This window comes from Schistocerca gregaria, chromosome 1 (genome assembly GCF_023897955.1).
Source record: "Schistocerca gregaria isolate iqSchGreg1 chromosome 1, iqSchGreg1.2, whole genome shotgun sequence".
NCBI lineage: Eukaryota > Metazoa > Arthropoda > Insecta > Orthoptera > Acrididae > Schistocerca > Schistocerca gregaria.
The window spans coordinates 293,566,061-293,586,607 of record NC_064920.1 but is presented as its reverse complement, the minus strand read 5'-3'; the positions used below and the strand labels follow the sequence as shown (position 1 = coordinate 293,586,607).

The 20,547-nt window shown below is 42.3% G+C and overlaps 1 protein-coding gene across 5 annotated transcripts in view; it reads left to right on the top strand.

Moving 5' to 3' along the window:
- The window catches only part of LOC126341744 (organic cation transporter protein-like), a 220,562-nt gene that overhangs the window by 104,704 nt on the left and 95,311 nt on the right, over positions 1-20,547 (top strand). The window contains exon 1 of one of the 5 annotated variants that reach the window (XM_050001802.1): positions 7,230-7,250. The exons of the other annotated variants lie outside the window; for them this stretch is intronic. The gene's annotated coding sequence lies outside the window, so the exon portion shown is untranslated. Of the gene's footprint in view, positions 1-7,229; positions 7,251-20,547 lie in introns of those variants that run through there. 5 annotated transcript variants of the gene reach the window in all.

The following is a 20,547-nucleotide window of genomic DNA, read 5'->3' as shown; positions in this document are numbered from 1 at the left end:
CTAAAGCCGGATAAGTTAGTAAATTCCCGTAGCATCAGCGCATAGAACAGACCAAATCTGTGGATATGTCATCACACCTGCTGTAACATGAGCTTCTAAATATTCGTAACAAACTTTAAGGATCTGTAGCCATTGCCGGGTAGATATTGATTGGAAACCGTATCCAGAGGCAACCCATTTCCTTGAGGCTGCGATAGTGCTTTAAAGTAATATTCTCCACATTCTGCGCCGTTTATGTGACTGGGTGAAAGAGCAATAGTAATTTACTTTGACTGTAATTATGGGATCCGTAATCTAACTTAGTTGGTAGCCTACTTGTCTTAAATTACAGGATGGTTGGAGAGATGCATGTACCCACAATTAAAGACCTATATCAGTTACACCAGTTCTGAAACAGGGGTATCCTAGTATATTATAACCTCTCTTGAAATAAAGGTCTCCTTTATAGGAATGAAAATGGATTCCGCAAACAGAGATCTTGTGTAAATTAGTTCGCTCTGTTCGTCTATCATTTCCAAAGGGGCTTAGATAGCAATGACTCACTGAAGGCATCCTAAAACATTTGGCACAGTCGTTTAGTGAACAAATGCAAGCTTACCGATTGTAGGACCAGTTCTGTGGCTCGAATCAGACTTTGTAGCAGACAGAACTCACCGCGGAGTTCTCTTGTTGGTGAACTCGCCAGATGTAAAAGTAACTTCGGAAGTACTCCAAAGGAGTGTTAGAGAACCGTTATCGTTCACGGTGTAAGTATAACCTGGTCTAATGGAGGTTCCGTGACGCTGTACGCAGTTGATAATGATCAACGTACGGAACTTGCCACACCGGAAACTGTAGTAAAATGGCGAAACTAAATACAGGTGACTATTGGTCTTTTTTTATGCAAGCAGCCTTTTAGTTGGATGCGGCTTGCCACGATTATCTTATCCGTATTAGTCTCTTCATTTGCCTGAGAGTGGCTCTTGCATTCAGTCAACTCAGTTATTTGTCTATATCAAAATCGCTGACTCACTGTTTTATTTCTGTACGAGTACCCATGGAAGTTAGTCCTTAACACATACATCTTACGACCCTACATTATAGTTGGTGCTCATAATATATTCCTTCCCGCGTCGATTCTGCAGAGATTCCGTTAGTCCTCTTGATTTTCAACTTCGATTCTCTCTCTCTCTCTCTCTCTCTCTCTCTCTCTCTCTCTCTCTCTCTCTCTCTCTCCCTCCCTCTCTCCCTCCCTCCCTCCCTCCCTCTCCTGTACGGTTTCCTCAAAAGCCGTAATTCCATTTGATACTACGACGCATGTCCAGAAGTTAAGGATACCACTAGTTTAAAAATCGAAAAAGCAATATATTTATGAGAAAATTCACAAATTTACAGTTGCATATCTAGCCCATTATCGACGTTATTGCATTCGTTCTTAATGGCAATCTCTGCCTCATCGTCGGTACAAAACCTTTTTCCACCTATAAACACGTTCAGAGAGGAGTAAAGATGAAAATCTGAAGACGCCAGATAAGGCTCAGAGTGTCGTGGTCAGCGATGTCTCAACTGAGGGAATGAGTGTGCTAAATGTTTTATCCATTATGGATATGGCGTTGGCAGTGTGGGGACTTGTATTGTTGTGCAACAAGAACACTCCCTTCGCTAAAATACAATTTCTTTTGTTCTGTACGGGTCTCCGCAGTTTTGTAGGGTTTCACAGCACCGCGCAGGGTTAACTGTTATCCCCCATGGGCAATGAGGAGAACCGATCTACGGCCGCAAAAGACGGAGGCCATGATTTTTTTCGGTCCGAAACAACGGTGTCGTGGGTCACCCACGTCTCGCCACTGGTCAGAACAGTGTCAAGGAACTTCCAGTTCGAAAAGCTAGAGACATTCCCGTGATGATGCGCACATAGTTATCAAAAACTAAGTGTCTCAGTAACGATTTCATGAAGAAGGGGTTTGGAGATTTATGGAATCAGTGCGTTCATCTCATCCAAAGTCAATCGACAGCCGTCACGAATCATTTTTTGATCAACGTCAGCATCTCATCAATCACGATTGAGGGACGCCCACTCATTTCTTGGTCGTGAACGTTAGTTTCGCCAGCTTTAAGCTAGCGACACCACTTGCACACATTAGTATGATTCGTCACACCATTCTCATGAACGGTTTTGATTTCGTTACAAATCTGGAACGGTGCGTTTCCCTTTGGAAGAAGAAATAATATAACGCTTCTAACTTCGCAACTGGCGGGTTTCAGAAAGACACTCGTCTCAACATAGCACCCGAAAAAGAGTTCCAGCTGCCTGAGACAAAAGACCGTGCGTTCTTCTGCCAATACCGTGTCCTTGGAAACAATGCTACCAACTTTGTCGGAAAAAGTCCTTATGAATTCTGTCATTGCTTGTTCTAGCTTCCTTCGTCTTGTGTTATTTTGCTTGAAATTACCAGAATTTCTTAACTTCGTTCGCTGTGAGATCCCCATTTTGATACGTTTGCAGCAAATCTTTTTTCTGCTAGTGTTGAATACGTATGACTTCCTTTGGTTCACTCTTAATCCACATTATGGACTCGGCAGACTACTCATTCCATTTAACAAGTTTAGCATTAATGTTAGGGTCCTGTATTGGAGTTATAAAACTGTAAAATTTTTTGACATAACATTTGAAAACAAACTGAAATGGGACGTGAAGTAGGAAAATAGATTACAGGTTCAGATTCATTGACAGATAAGTAATGACATATAACTCGTCCACGAAAAACATACCTTACGAAATAAACGAGCGATCGATCTCTGATTATTGCTCGTCAGTGTGACACCCTTCACAAAGATGGATTAATTAAGAGTTGGAGAAGATAAGCGTCAACTTCCGTAACGAGTTCGTTTATTAACATTGAACTTTATCACAGGGAAAAAACTCCTTTCGGGTTAGTTCAGTCAACGTAATCGTTTTGTGATCTCAAAACTCCCCTCTTGTTTCACTATAAAAGAGAGTGGAAAGAAGGTATTCCCGGTATGCAACAAATTAGGATGGATTTATTGCGACCCATCCCAATTTGAGTACTGTCTGTGAAAAATGGTTCGTAACGAGGTTCCTAAGAAGTGCTCCAAGTCGGATAGTATACTTTTCGTTTGTACAACTAAGAGCTACACCTCTGCAAATAGCTTTCTTACACGTAGACATCTTTTAAAAAAGATATTACTATCTAATGTCTAGTAGCAGTGGCCAACAGTGATCGGAAATCTCTAGCAAATATCGAAGGAAAAAGTTTCAATATTTAAACGATATTATTTATGTGCTATTCCGAAATTATTTTTTTCTGAATGCAAGACTACACATCGAAAACTGCAGCATATCTTGCAGGACCTGAGACAAGGAAGTCCTCTGCTAGTGTAAGTGCTTAGAAAGTACGACGCAGTTGGGCGGTGGCTGAGGGGGGGGGGGGGGGGGGGGGCGGGCATAGTTGCAGGTAGCCGAAATACAGATGCAACGGAGAGTCAGTGAAAAGAGCTAGTGTGATTCCAGTCAAAATATTGTTGAAGACGTGAATTAAGTCAGCACTTTAGACAGATAAAAGTACCTAACATAAAAATGATAGCTCTCATTCTCAGCCACACTGCTGTTAAAGAAAACTTTAATAGTTCATGCAAAATGTTGAGTAACTTCAGAATTTTGTAGATGACGTTTTGTTTCATGAAGTAGTCTCTGTAAAAAAGCTGCACGACTGTTGAGTTAGTCAGACCTCGATAAAATATCAGTATGATGCAAAGAATAGAAACTTCCTTTGCATGTCAAGAAATGTGAGATTGCGCTCTTCATAACACAGAAAATACTATATCAGTGAGCCACATCTGAAATCAGTGAACTCGTACAAATATGCGTGTGTAACAATATGAGCGGACATACGTAGAATGATTGCCTAGGCTCAGTTCGTAGGTAAAGCAAGTTCTAGATTTCGGTTCATCGGCAGGATACTGTGGAAACAAATCCGTGTACAAAGGATATTGTTGACACAACATACGTGCAACCCATCCTAGAATATTTTTCAAGTGTGTGGGACCCATGCCATGTAGGGGATACTGAACGTATTCACAGGAGAACATCGCGAATGGTCACAAGTTGGTTTGGTCCAAGGAAGAGGTGCTGAAAAATTTGAATTGGTACACCCCTAGACAGACGCAAACTCCATCGGAAACCTACTTCCAACGTTTCAAGTATTAAGTGAGCAACCAAGGAATACTACAACCCCCTACGTATCGACTACAATATTGAAGGGAAGATTAGACAAATTACAGCACGCGTAGTGGCATTGAAGGAATAATTCTTGTAGCGCCCCAAAGGCGAATGTAATGGGAAGAAACCTTAATATATGTTACAGTGGTAAGTACTATGTGTCAAGCACTTCACAGTGGTTTGCAGAGTACAGATGTGAAGACAAACAAGATGATGTAAAGACACTTAGGAATTAATTGACTCCTTGAAGGGTTATGGGCGCAGGCAGTGAAGCGAAAAAAAGAAAGTGTTTGCACCTGCAAAATTTGAGTTCCATTGCATTATGGCGATATTTCGCATCAATGAGATGTATTAAATGAATAATGCTAATTTTTAAGACGTGGTATTTTCAGGTGAGGGGGAGGGGGGGGGGGGGCGTTGGGGCAGTACGCAGGGATCTGTATTACTTACTATACATTTTAACGGTCTCCATGGCATTATGTTGTAATAAAGACTAGCTGACAACCGGTTTTCGTTAACTAGCAAGTATCCTCAGGTCTACCGCAGGAAATAGAATAATTCCCTCTAAGTAAAACCTCCTAACAGTTGTTAAACACATACTTTTTTAAAGGAAAGTGTTAAAACGTTAGAAATAAAAAATTACCATTCTTAGGCTATAATTGTACCTAAATACAATGTTAACCAGGAAAACATCGTTACTAAGTGTACGTTGCCAATGTAAGAAGATTGGTCAGAATAAGAGTTTTAATGTGGAAAAGCAGTAGGAGACTAGTCACTGCCCGTGACTGATCGTGGTTTGCGTGTTAATACAACAAGAAGTGGAGGACGAAGGGACACAGTTAAATTACGAGAAACAAACGTAAAGAACTAATGTTTTGATGACACTTATGAAGTTGTGGAACAAAGTACAAACATTTTAATTTTAATTTGAAGCACGATCCTCAATATTTCTCATTTATTCAAAATATAGCATATGCATTTCTTTGTTATCCTTTGTTTTAAATAATCTCATAATTAGATCTATTCATTTCTTGGTTTATCCTTTCGTTTAAATAGTCATATAATTAGATCCATTCATTTACAGGGTGGTTATAATTGCGTTCCCGCTACTTGAGGCAGTTTAAGCGGAAAACTATATATCGTATAGCTACCTAACTTTGTAGTAATGATGTTCAGAATCTGCACTGTAGTATTTGTATTGTTAGTACTGTGAAGTGTAATGATTTGCCATTGGGCACCGGTACTGAGTTGGGGACGTAGCATTGAAACCTAAACATTACAGTTGCAGACAATCGCCATGTGTCTGGACTAGGTGAGAAGGGTTTCACCAAATAACAGCAATAGTGCCAATGCTCTGAGCGAGTATCGACGCAGTAAAAGAATACCGAAAGGGACTGTGTCTGCATCGAGTTCGAAGAACGCAAACAAGAAGTTCGAATTAAATGGCGATTTGAGAATTGTTGCTGTTGAAGTTACTGTTACCATTATTGAGAATGCTGGACGCACTGCGCAATCTTCAAGAAGCGAACGGGCTATGTCACGACAACTGAACATTCTCTGGTCCACTGTTCGAAAAGTGCTTCGAATAATTATTGTGGGTCGGCAGTGTGGCCGAGCGGTTCTAGGCGCTTCAGTCTGGAACTGCGCTGCCGCTACGGTCGCAGGTTCGAATCCTGCCTCGGGCTTGGATGCATGTAATGTCCTTCTGTTAGTTAGGTTTAAGTAGTTCTAAGTTCTAGGGGACTGATGACCTCAGATGTTAAGTCCCATAGTGCTCAGAGTCATTTGAACCAATTATTGTGAAATGGTATCTACCGCGACTACGGGCTGTCGTGGATGTAGATCATCGTGACACTGAGCAATATTTGTAATTTGGAACTTAAACATGGTACGTAGTTAACAAATGTTACCTTATCATATGGAATGTTTCTTTCAACGGTTTACTCGTTATTTCTCTTCCGCATGCCCTTACAAATGTTTGCACAAAGTTTTTTTGTCCTACGACCACACGTTTTTCATGAGGGTCTCTCTCAACTAACGAAAGTTTAATTATAACCACGATGCATGTAACACTGACACTATTTCTGAATTTAATATTGATATGGGGAATTACCAGTTTGATGTACTTTTTCGTACTTGTCTGTAACTTTGTTTCTTTCTGTTTATATCGCAAAATTGTAACTGTGGGTCCTTGTGCACCAGCTATTAGTTATAACTGGCATACCACAGTCGTGGACAACTCCACGTAGCGATTACTCTTCTACTGGTTTTATATACTAATAGTCATGTTGTGACAATTCTTTGAATATTGAAAATTTGTTACTAGTAATGACGTTGTAATGGTTAAAACTGTATTTATGAACCAATTATAGTGTAAATAGTGTAAGATTTTTAAGTAATTTTAATGTTTTGTGAAAATTGGGAGTGTGTTTAAATGCTGTCGAGGCTTTTACACTAATTGGAGGGCAATTATTCCGTTTGTTGTTGTAGATCTGAGGTTGCCAGCTAGTCAATGGAAATCGGTTGTCACCCTGTTATTACAATAATTGAGGTCAAGGCAAATGTTATAAGGTTTATGTTTGTGGCGCAGTCTGTCGCTCACAGTCTTTGTGAAGATCCTCTACAATGTTTCGAAGCGGAGGTAGGCTAGCTAGCTGACGAGTTAGCTGTATGGAGGTGTAAACACGGCGTTGGCGGCAGCCGCTGGCTGGCTGCTCTGCATACGGAATGCAAGCCGGCGCCCAAGGTCACCGCCCGCGAAGACGCGGTTGCGGCCGTCCTTGATACTCTTTCCCGCAGAGGGCCCTGCCGCGGCCTTAACGGGCCTCCTCGCGTCACCAGTGACTTCTTAACAGCACGTCACGCCGGCTGCTGCACCCGTCCTGCCTGGCCACGTCACGGCGGAAATGACGCCGTTCCGCTCGTAGATGTTGCGTGCATACGTATCGAATGATTATAAAGCGTGTGATTTCGTAAGCTTATATGCAAGGTGGCTGGAAAGAGGCTGGAAAGCTTGTAAGGGTGTTGCAAGGTAGGTTATACTGAGAAAAAGTAGTCCAGGAAATTTGATACACTGCGCCGTGTCCGAGTTACTAGCACTGAAGTTAGCCGAACAGACAGTCCCGCACACGTATTCAAACGGCCTGCAGAGATGGCATCGCCAAAAGTGTTTGTCGTTTAGTTTCCGAAAACTAAACAAGAGAGCGATAGCGATACAACAAATGCACCTGGGACAACAAGCATCGAACAGGAGCCGAAGGCTGAATAGCCTCGTGCTCCACTTTTTTTTTTCTTTTTTTTTTTTTCTTCCTCAGTTTTGTTTGATGCGGCCCGCACTGAAGATGTCACACCAAAGTTCGAACTCTTAAGGGAATGGTCGGAATGCCGCGGGTAATGGGCAAAAGGCACTGTATCACTAGCGTATGGAGAAGTTGAGAATTAGGTCTGAGGGGAGGCGCCGGCCGCGGCGGCCAAGCGGTTCTAGGCGCTACAGTCTGGAACCGCGCGACCGCTACGGTCGCAGGTTCGAATCATGCCTCGGGCACGGGTGTGTGCGTGTGATATCGTTAGGTTGTTAGGTTTAAGTAGTTCTAAGTTCTGGCGGACTGAAGACCTCAGAAGTTAAGTCCCATAGTGCTCAGAGCCATTTGAGCCTTTTTTGAGGGGAGGCGTGCTAGAGTAGTCAGTGCCGTTGCATAAGCACTGTACAGGGATGGCCCAGTGGAGCCGGAGAGGTAGCTCAGTGAGTTCGGTGAAAGGGTTAGCTGCGCTCTGTAATAAAAAGAGCTAAGTGAATGGATCAACGATGAATGGAACGGGTATCATGGGACATCCACCCCGAACAAATGCAAAGTTCGAACTTTCATATTTTTTCACAGTGCTGCGACGTGTGCCTAAGTTTTTAAACAATTATCTGCAATTATAGCAAACCTACCATGGAATTGAGTTATGTGTTTGTTTATCGTCGTTTCCTACTGTGAAAACTGTTATCTTAGCTTTAACAGCTCGTCCTGTTAAAGTAATTACTTCTTTTTGTACCGGCAATCAGATTTCCGTACCTGCCGCGGAGCTTATCACGGTAAGCGCTTGCACGAGATGATAGCACGAGTTCCTGAGCCAGCCGCTGCCAGAGGGGAAAGACACACGGAAGCACACGGCCGGTCTGGAAGCTTCTACGCCTGCCTACTCGAGAGCGGAACTGATTTCATACATCGGATACACAAGCTGTACAAAGGGGATGAATGCGACATAAGACGTCTTCCTGGTGTAAAAATAGCGAAAGCAGCAAAAGTGGATTCTGGTGAACTTCTTATTTGTGAGGCATTTGTAGGAATAGAACGTGACGTCCATGAGTCTATACACTGGAGGACTCATAATTTGAGAAGACACATGCCAAGAACTATGATTTCTGTGTTTACTACAAATTTTACGAATTTTTCGTGGAGTATCTAAATTTGTGTGGATCGGTTTATTTCATTGCGACTTAAAAGTAACAAGGCGTCATACTACCCTTGAATTCCAAAATTCCTCCATTTCATATTTAAGTTGGTTTGAAGTTAATGTTTTCTGTCTCATTTCTTTTGTGTGAAACAACTAAATAGCTTTGATCTAAGTTAAGATGTACCTACATCTATAAAAGGTTCGGCGACCCAGTATTCGGAGCGGAAGAAGGTAAGGACATTTGTTGCGTGGCGCATGCATTTGTCATGCATACCTGACTGCCCAAAGTCGTAAATGCGTGTGTGTTTGTTGGTTTGTTTACTCCAGAATTTCTAAATGCGTTTTATAGACATCTTATCTGTATGAACTTGGCTTGAAGCTTTGAAGAGATAAATGCAAGTTGATTTCGCTCGTTTGCGACAAGCGTTACAGTTAAAGTGCCATTAAGTTTCTTGATACGAGAATAGAAGGATATTTACCGCTATTTTTTAGGCTTAGATTTGCAGTTAGCCGCTTTAATAAACGATGCAACGCCAGCAACTAAAAATTGATTCCTAGTACAAAAGAGTGAAGGTGTCCCCAAAACATCAGATTTTGAGCTATGAGAGGCAGAAAATCAGAGACTTCTTATAGTGTGAAATATTATTGAGGACGAAATTTTTACTTTTTATTTTCTGGTGATGCGTTCACCTCAGGAAGTCCAAAATATATACCGCAAACACTGATTCTTCACGTCATATGTACCTCGTACATTCACTGTTGTGATTAAAATAAGCACGGTGAGTTTGATATCTTTTTAATTCGTTAGATATAATTCACATTGTTACATGTAAATACAATCTGCTGTTGAAAATTGTTTGAAATATGTGTACTTTCAACGGATTGCCCGATATCACAGGGGCACAGTATCGAATATATCTAGCACTTGCCTCGTTGTATATGTCCGCACAGTCACACAAATTAACATTGTGAAATTATCACTTTATTATACTGCACCTCGAAATTGTCTCGCACTAGAATGATCATTATAATTAGACCCTTGCGGTACTTATCTGTGAAAAGGATCTTTTCCTCATTCATACTATTTCTATTTACATCTGCTGTAGCAACAATCAGTCACCAGTACTGTTTCTATCACAGAAAAGTGTAAAAACAGTACGAATAAGTACAACAGTAAATTTTCATTCTCGGCATAAAACAAAAACAAACCATGGTGTACTGAAGTCGCGTAACAGATTCGGTTTGGTACTGCCGATACGCCGCAGCACGTCACGTTCACTCCATAGTCTCGATCTGTTGCCAGCAGAGCGTGTTCTTAATTTGTTCATTGATAACGACTCGTCAACGGAAACCAGTGCAGCCATCAAACAGTTGCATAAGTATTGACTCACAGAAGCTTCTCAATTTGTTGCCTTAGAGACAAAGCACGGAAAGTTGAGAGAGATTTCCCTTGATTTTGCTCACTGCTTGTGCTCAAACAAGCTAGGAAAGTGCAAAGACGAGAAGCTTGTACGTCATAGCTCTTACTGAGTCGTTAGAGCGCAAATAGAGAGAAATGAATGAGAAGCATGACACGGTGTGTTCCGGTCTTGTTACTTCTATAATTAACCTCTGAATGGAAGTATTTCAGAGAGAGATGATTGATTGTATTCCTTGTCCAGGCTATTATCTGGAAGCTAAAGAATGAAGGATAAAGGAAAAAGGGGGGAAAATGAGCAAGGAAATAACTTACTCACACGTCCCAATTCCCCCCCCCCTCCCCCCCCCCCCGCGCGCTCACACACACACACACACACACACACTCACACACACACACACACGTGTGCCAAAAAAAAAAAAAAAAAGTGAAGCACCGAGAAAACCTAGTCGGATGTTAACGTAACTTCGTAGATGTACACAGTATCACCAAATATAAATGATTAGTTACAATTCACTGACATACGTAGAACCACCAGCAGAGTGCATTACTGTTCGTGTTTTGCGTGGTTACTGGGGCTGTTGATAAAATATCGATTTATCGGCGACACTTTTGTCACCGACATATCGATATCGAAATGGCAATATCGAGTGCAGATAGTTTTATATTTTTTCGTAATTTTCGATAAATATTTAAAGTTCTTCTTTTGGAATAGTAGTAAAACATAATTTAACTTTAACTTTGTGAAAGAGCCTTACTACTTTTTGAGCTTCATCACGTCCACTCCCTCTCTTTCACTGTGTGTAGCAAATACAGATGGCACAAACTAGTAGTCCGAATGCATTCGGGGGAATGGAACAAAAATATATTCGATGTGAAAAAAATAGCACACCAGTTGCGTTAAAAACAATTTTTAACGCTACTAATGTGCTATGCCTTCACATCGGAATTCTTCAGAAATAGTTGATGAAACTGAAGAACAAAAATCTAAATGATAAGATCGGTGTTTGCTGTGGACGGAGACGTGTGAGGGAAAATGCTGACGTAATCGGCGTTTGGTGCTAGCCACAGAAACTGTAACGTTGAACTTCACCAAGCAATTTTGACAAAACTGTTAGCTCGCTGGTGTTTGTAAGAAAGAGATACCAGGAAAATCGACATGAAGTGTTTCAGAAAAAAGATATGTTATGAACCGAACCACGGACCCATCGGACACCTTTTATTGTGGCACTTTCCTACACTTACCATTGTTAGCAAAGTGGTAATCGAAAAGGGCAAACGTGCATTGTTTCCAGGCTTCTAGTTAGTTCATGTACAATATATCTAATAATAAATCAATACTTAAACAAAAAGCTTTAAAACCCGGCAGTACATTTACGATATGCAGCCGACCCTTTTTTCCGGTGCATCGGCACTTTTCCCGTCGATATATCGATAATTATTGATGATATAGCGAGTGGCGGTGATACTTTTTAAATATCGATACATAAGATTCCCGAGATTTAAAAAAAAAATCTTTATAACATGATTGTTTAGAAAAAGAAATGTCTGTAGTAAAATCCATACCTACTAACAAAGGATACGACCCTATGTTAATTGACCAAACTATTAGGAAAAAACAGCTGTAAAATGTTCAGCCTTAGGAGATAACAGGACGATAAAGAGTGAGGGTAATAACTTTCATTCTATTTCATTTTTGGGGATCGTACCATACAAGATAAGGAGACTTCTACAGAAGCAACACGCTTACAGAGTTGCCTTTTCGGTAAATAATAGCTTACAACAAAGAATGATTCATACTATTTAGGCACGGGAAGAACTTGGCACTAAATCCGGAGTTAACAAAATTACTTGTAACGACTCCCCCAACTATTACGTTGGACAGACAGGTAGACCTGTTAAAGTAAGATATAAAGAGCACATTCTAGGTAAAAATGCGGAAAACGTGTACAATTCCACGATTGCTGAGCATCTATTGCTCTTACAGCTTACGCCACGTAAACTGTATGACGCAGAAACGCTACACGAACTGAGTACGCTTAAAGGCTGGACATGTTCGAGGAGTTAGAAATTTTCAAACATCTATCTCAGAAGGATAGATTAATTCTTAACGAACAGGTGCAGTTCAGAAACACAATTTTTTGGGATAGTTTCAAACCCCTTGTTGCTCTATTCCGGCTGACTACAAGCTAGTTTTCTTGTCTGTTGATGTTGGTGAGATGCCTTGTTGGGATTTTACGTATTTTGATGATTGTTGTTCGCTGTTTTCGATGTGTATGTGTGGTTTAAATTATTGTTACATTTTTTATTCTTGTCGACAGATGGTTTCGATTTACTACAACATTTTCTTCGTTTTCGCTAGTGTGTATCCTGGTCTTTAATTTGCGCGAGATTCTCGCTCGTAACACGAGTGCCCTCTCTTGTTAGACGTGTACCTTAGCACAAGCTTCACCTGCTTGACACTAGGACACAGGCAAATTGTCGTTCATATTTTCTATTGGTGTAGTTGTTTTAAATGGTTTTGAGATGTTTTTTTTATTAAGACAGAGGGTTTGAACTAGCACAACCTTTAAAATTTTGATGCGCATCAGTATGTATCCCTGGGTTTTAAATTGGACGAGTGTCTCGCGCATACCACAAGTGCCGTCTCTCGGTGAAACTGTCTGCCATCGTGCTTCCACATCCTCTTAACGCTAGCTCTCAGGCTAAATACTGATAATATGCTGTGTTCGCATTGACCATCTCTTCGGAATTATGTTGTACAGATGGAGGTGATACTTTAATTTTAACTACTGACGACGCTTTTGGCACGCTTGTTTTATGTATCTTCAGTGCAGGATGTGATTTTAGTAAGTGACCAAAAGTTTTTGCGCTTGTAATACTTTGGTAATTTCCATGGTTACTTAAAGCTGTAAGTGTGTGTTTTTTCTTCTGTCTCAGTTATGGTGCTAAGTTTTGTGCTAATGAAGGTGTCTTCCTGTCCATGTGTATTTTTGGTTCTGATGAACGTGTATTTAGATACACCGACACCGTGGTCAAGGATTTCAATAAATCTTTATCCTGCAACTGTTTGGCTGCTATAATTTACCGTGAAAATTAAAAAAAAATCAAGAGTCCTAGTGGTTACCAGACCTGGTAGGTTACACAAGGAGCCTGAATACTCAGTATTGGGTGACCGCTATGAAGGACACGGAGATGCTGCGTGTTCATGCGAGACAGCATTATGAACACCTGACAGAGTTTGAAAGCGTGTGGGTCTCCATTCAACTCGCAGGTAGAACCGCGCAATATTTTTGGAGCATTCTGAGGCGGCAGAATCAGTCTGCTGTTCGACTGCATGGATATACGTGAAGGCGAGCTTGTTTGTCGCCAGTGTTCCGGTCGGGCAGGTCTGACCACGACAAGGGACTATCGCCCTATTGTGCACCAGGCATGTAGTAGCCCCTTCATTTATGCGCCCGCCATCCGAGAACAGGTAATGGATTCCTTACAACATTCTGCGACATCCCGCACCGGTGTTCGGAGATGGAGCGGGGGAAGGGTCGTCGTCTGTCTTGTTTGGGTGGCTGAGTCATTAGGGCAGTCGCCCGCGAAGGAGAACGGTCACATGTTCCAGACACGGTCCGGCACACAGTTTTAATCAGCCAAGAAGTTTCAGATCAGCGCACATTCCGCTGTAGAGTGAAAATTCAATCTACAATCACAAGATCAACGAAATCGGCATAACTGCATCACCAAAATAACATGGGATATTCTTCACTTGATTTTACTTACACTTACAGTACAGAGTGAACTATCTAACTTAAGTAATCCGTTTTCCTGCTTACGGAGACCAACACTCAACTACGCTACTGGCCATTAAAACTGCTACACCTCGAAGATGACGTGCTACAGACGCGAAATTTAACCGACAGGAAGAAGATGCTGTGATATGCAAATTATTAGCTTTTCAGAGGATTCACACAAGGCTGGCGCCGGAGGCGACACCTACAACGTGCTGACATGAGGAAAGTTTCCAACCGATTTCTCATACACAAACAGCAGTTGGCCGGCGTTGACAGGTGAAACGTTATTGTGATGCCTCGTGTAAGGAGGAGAAATGCGTACGATCACGTTTCCTACTTTGATAAAGGTCGGATTGTAGCCTATCGCGATTGCAGATTATCGTATCACTACATTGCTGCTCGCGTTGGTCGAGATCCAATGACTGTTAACAGAATATGATACGGAACGCAGTGCTGGATCCCAGCGGCCTCGTATCATGAGCAGTCGAGTTGACAGGCATCTTATCCGCACGGCTTAACGGATCGTGCAGCCACGTCTCGATCCCTGAGTCAACAGATGGGAACGTTTGCAAGACTAGAACCATCTGCACGAACAGTTCGACGACGTTAGCAGCAGCATGGACTTCCAGCTCGGAGACCATGGCTGTGGTTACCCTTGACGCTGCATCACAGACAGGAACGCCTGTGACGGTTTACTCAACGACGAACCTAGGTGCATGAATGGCAAAACGTCATTTTTTCGGATGAATCCAGGTTCTGTTTACAGCATCGTGATGACCGCATCCGTGTTTGGCGACATCGCGGTGAACGCACATTATAAGCGTGTATTCGTCATCGCCATACTGACGTATCACGGCGTGATGGTATGGGGTGCAATTGGTTACACGTCTCGGTCACCTCCTGTTCGCATTGGTGGCACTTGGAACAGTGGACATTACATCTCAGATGTGTTACGACCCATGGCTCTAGCGTTCATTCGCTCCCTGCGAAACCCTACATTTCAGCAGGATAATGCACGACCGCATGTTGCAGGTCCTGTACGGGCCTTTCTGGATACAGAAACTGTTAGACTGTTGCCCTGACCAGCACACTCTCCAGATCTCTCAGCGATCGAAATCGTCTGGTCAATGGTGGCCGAGCAACTGGCTCGTCACAATACGCCGGTCACTACTCTTGATGAACTGTGGTTTCGTGTTGAAGCTGCATGGGGAGCTGTACCTGTACACGCCATCCAAGCTCTGACTCAATGCCCAGGCGTATTAAGGCCGTTATTACGGCCAGAGGTGGTTGTTGTGGGTACTGATTTCTCAGGATCGATGCACCCAAATTGCGTGAGAATGTAATCACATATCAGTCATAGTATAATATATTTGTACAATGAATACCCGTTTATCTTCTAAATTTCTTCTTGGTGTAGCAATTTTAATGGCCAGTAGTGTACATTGCGTCCTACACCAGATACTTCTGGAGTGCAACGCCCCACTACAGTAACAGACAAGCGGTAGCGATTTTGAATTCTAACGTCATCGTAACCGCTCGTTTCAGAATACGATCACCATTCATTATTTCTTCTTCTTTAGTATCTCTCTCTCTTACGATAGGTTCCAACTGGAGATTGTCTACTGTGTACTGTTCTGAGAATCTTCTTTCGTCTGTTCGCACCTTTGGCCATTTCTAATGATGTCCTCGCCTCAGTTCTCTACCTACGTCTTCCCTTCCTTCCTTTCAAATTTCCCTCTGTCATTCTTCGTTGCAGACAGTTCCTATGCGGTGTATATCCCGGTCAAGATTTATTCTATATCTGATCACTTACTGTAAGCTTCTTTCTTCTCCTATTTTATTCATTACTTCTTCATTCCCAAGTCAGTCAGTTCTTTACACCTTAAGCATTCTTCTCCGAAGCCACATTCCAAAGCTTTCTAAACACCTTTCTTCTTTTTTTTTCTTTTTAACTGTCCACTATTCACTCTGTTGTGTCGCCTACTGTGGGAATCAGCACCGACAGAAATAAGGGAGGAGAGAAATTGCGGTGGCCGGAAAATGATCTGTACATTTAACTTTCTAGTTAACAGGACACTTTATTTCTAAAAAGAAAAGAAACACAAGTTGCTTCCTGTACCTACTGTGCCTCCTACGTGCAGTTACTATTACTACTAGCAGGACGCAGGCTAAGTATCGCCTTCCTATTACTTAGTGCTGGTGCTCTTGAAGGCTGCGAGTGAACTGGCGCCGACTAGTGAAGGGTCGCTGGTTAAGGCAGCGTTGACAGGGGCACTGAACTGTCTCCTCATGAAGCTGTGACGCTGCCCGCTCTTACCATTGACATGCGGTTCAGCACCTTCTTGATGCCATTTCGTGCCGCGGCGCTGGTCGGTGTGTGGTCTGTGCATTAGGACCACACACACTGCTGTATAACACTGTACTACAGACACAACATTTAGGAAGTCTTTCCCTCAGCTTCGTTGAAATTCTGTTAGATGTTTGTAATTGTTTCACCTTTTCACAGTCTATCATCCTCCTCCTTATTTCTTCCTCACAGGTTCTGTTCCATTTGATTAATCCTCCCTAGTACACAAAGGATTTTACTCGTTCTGTTTTTTTGTACAAGAATATGTTAACTTGCGCTTCCTTCTTACTTATTCTCGTCACTTTTGGCTTTCCTGTATTTATCATTTCATACTCCTTGGCCCTTTTTGCAGTACTATTCAGCGTCTGCTGCAGCTCCTTTTCTGATTCCGCCAGCAGTGCTTGACCATCCGCGTATTTTGTAGTCTTTATCCTTTCTCCTTCTATTACAATCCCTGCTGCTTCCTCTATGGCCATAGCTACTAGCTCCTCTCCATGTATGTCTAGCAGCTTCTGCGACAGAGCATCCTTGCCTTGCAATGCTTTCATTGCTCATCTCTTCCGCCTCTTAATTCACTAATGTCACTTTCTGCTTTGTATGCATCTACTTCATCAACGTCCTGTCTTTCTAGCCAATAGCAGTCTCTCTTAAAATTCTCAGCACTGTACTCCAGTTAACTTCATCGAATGCCTTCTGCTACTCGATTAAACAAATACACATCTGTGTAGCTTCATGTTTTGCAGACGAACTACTTGCAGAAATGGTTCTTCAGAGACACGTCAGATGTCGTTGTGAAATTCGCACAATATTTCATTGGCGCAAATGACCAACATCTTCAGGTGCGGCGAACACACAGCAGAGAATGCTACCTATTATGCCAGTCCAAATATAAAACGCACAGACACTAAGGCGCAAAATTCGATGGCCAGTAGCAAAGAGTTCTTAATCGGTAGCTAGAAATAACACTTCACCACCTATTGAACGATGATCCAAGAACTTCGGCAAAGGCTGTCTGTCATTCATAAACGTGCGTTGCCGTATGTCACCCCAACGCCCTCTGTCAGCAGCCCTTTGCTGATGCACGCGTCACCGCTGGCGTGTCATCACCCTCGCCGTTGTCACCTACCTACGTTGCCACCGGACCGAACTGAAGAAAGAAGGAAATTTAGGGATTAACATCCAGTTGACTACCACCAAAGCATCACCCCTTGTATGACCGACAGTTACCCTTTGTGATCGCTGCGATTTTAACAAACATCTCAGATGCAGTAGGTCAGCGTTTCAATCTCTACGTCATGATCCTCATATCGCGAGCTTACTGGCGGATGGAGGTCATGTAACTGTCATTCGGGGTACTTAAGCAAGATGAACCAGCTATTGGAAGATTTTGCATATCACGTTCTAAACAAGGATACCATGACCGAAAGACAACGAATATCTCGAGAACTTCTCAAGTTTGCATTGAAGATTGAGAAAAACGTCCAACTACCATTTCTGGACGTGTGGGTGCACAGAGAAGACGATGGATCTTGCGTCACACTGTGTACCCTAAACCTACTCATCCAGACTTAAGCTCACAGGCCACCAGCTGTTATTATCCTTCACAATGAAGTGGTGTGCTTAGGGCGTTGGTTCACAGAACGAGAGCCATATTGGTCTCAGGAAGCTTATCCGACGAGCTATACCACTTCCATACTGTTTTCTTGCACAGTGGATACTCCGAACGACAGATTCACCGTGCCTTACACCCAGCACGAGTGAGTGAGGAACTGGAAGCAAGTGAAGAACGAAGACGAACGATCGTCTTGCCAGACGCTGGCGGTGTTTCTCCGAAAACAGAAAGATTACTGAAAAAACATGAACTGCGTCCTCAGCCCGTCAACGAAACGTAAAGCTCTTCTAGGCTCACTGAAGGACAATCTTTGCTGTCTATAAGAATCTATGTAACAGTGGGACGTCCTACAATGGACAAACTCGTCGCGCCGTGGGAAACAGATGAGCCGAACGTCGACGGCATAGATGCCTAGACCAGCCAGTGGCCTACCATTGACTCAGTGCGGGACACAATATGTCTACAATTCTCTCGTAGAAAGCCCATTGGGACAGCGTTACTAAAGATGCAGTGGATATTCGACTTATCTGCTAAACAGACTCACAGGATGCCAAAGTAGCACAGCATGGGATCCAGCACTCGCCACGGTAAAAACACAGCGACCACAAAGAGGAACTAACTGGTCACATAAGGCATGAAGCTTTGGTGGTAACATAAATAGTCAGATGTCAACGAAGAGGACGGGACAGAGCGGACACGTATATCGCTCCCGATGCAGAGCGCGGGGCGACTGACAGCACGGCGTATTATGAATCACAAACAGTTTTTGAGGGTGCTGCGAAGCTCTTGGTTGACTGTTCGACAGCTGGCGCCTCTGTATCTCCCGCTACCGATCAAGAAATCTTCGCTATTGGTCACCGAATTTGTCACCGTCACACCTGCGCGTTTTCTACTTAGGATGACATAAAATATGAGGCTTGTTTCACAGCTCAGTAGTACGTTCGTTGCGCCTGAAGATATCGGTCAGTTGCACAGATGACATACTGTGGGAATTTCACATCTGACATCTCGCCTGAGAACCATTTCTAGAGATATGTAGCTCCTATTTAACAATTTCTATTATTCTTTCTCAGGTTATCCTCACACCTGTAACATCTCATGTTCCTTCGCTGTTTCTGAAACCGAACCGGTCTTCCATAGAATTTTCTTCAATTCTCTTTCCAGTTCTCCTTAGTATGACTCCCGTTCAGCCTTTGATTACTGAGATTTCACAAGTTTTGGGTTTCCAAAAATTGAACTTTTTAAATAGTATCGTTCTCGAGTCGTTAGCTCATTGGAGGTTGCGGCTACTGCTGGCGCTACAATCTGCGCTTGTGGAGTCAATTGTTTACCCTAGGCGCTGCTGCTACTGGCAATGTCACTGGTCCTGTGAACGTGTCGTTTCTGATAGAAACGTCATACGTTCTATGAACTATTTCTTTTGTAAATCCAAAATGGGAAGGGAACCAGACAGTAACTGGTCGAACAAGGATTTTGTAAGCGACCTCTTTTGTGGGTGAATTACACTTCCTCAGAATTCTTCCAATAAATCAGTGTCTCAAATCTTATTCCTCAATAGTTAAGTTTATTTGGTCGGTTTTACATTAAAGTAGTCTAGTGCACCAACTACTATAAACTTGCAGTTGAGTTCTCCCAGTGATTTATCTGAGATAATGAAGTCAAATTATAACCAATGCCAAGCTGCAACATCTTCGCAAAAAAACAGTGACCTGTATATATAATAAGTTTCCTTTAATTTACGTCTATGGTCACAATCTTTTCTGTTTAACAGATTACCCGTTTCTGTCTTTAATGACCATCATCAGATATTCAGCAAAAATGGGAAAAATATAAATACACTCGCAAACTGTATACAGCTTAAGAACAATACATAGAGCATATTGAAAAGTACTACTGACAAAATTTACATTTGTGCGCTTTAAATGTGAAGAAGCATGCCTGTCTCATAAGAACAAAGTCCTAATGCACTGCAGCCATAGTGGCATAGTCAACTGTTAAATGCGGATTCAGCACCAGCATCGTCAAATACATATAAATCACATCACATGCACGAGTCATGTTGTCAGTAAAACTACTGTTCAAAACAAGCTGACATCTGGTCAACTTACTACACAAACATCTTGTGGCTACTGTACGGCAGCTTGTTTTAAACAGTAGTTTTACTGACAACATGACTCGTGCATGTGATGTGATTTATATGTATTTGACGATGCTGGTGCTGATTCCGCATTTAACAGTTGACTATGCCACTATGGCTACAGTGCATTAGGACTTTGTTTTTATGAGACAGTTATGCCTCTTCACATTTAAAGCGCACAAATGTAAATTTTGTCAGTAGTACTTTTCAATATGCTCTATGTATTGTTCTTAAGCTGTATACAGTTTGCGAGTGTATTTATATTTTTCCCATTTTTGCTGCAGATCTAATGATGGTCATTAAAGACCGAAATCGGTAATCTGTTAAACAGAAAAGATTGTGACCATAGATGTAAATTAAAGGAAACTTATAACCAATCCTCTCGTCTATTGAGGCGCAGTAGGTTACATTTACTTTTGTTGAGGGCTAGCTGTTGGTCTTTGCACCAGACAGTGATTAATTGTAAGTCTCTGGCGTTTCATAACAAGGTCCTAACCAAGTCAGGTCCACTACCTCGTCCTCACACAGCCTCATAGGGTTGCGGGTATTACACGCTGGTTAACTCATATACATCACCAACAACAGCGGAC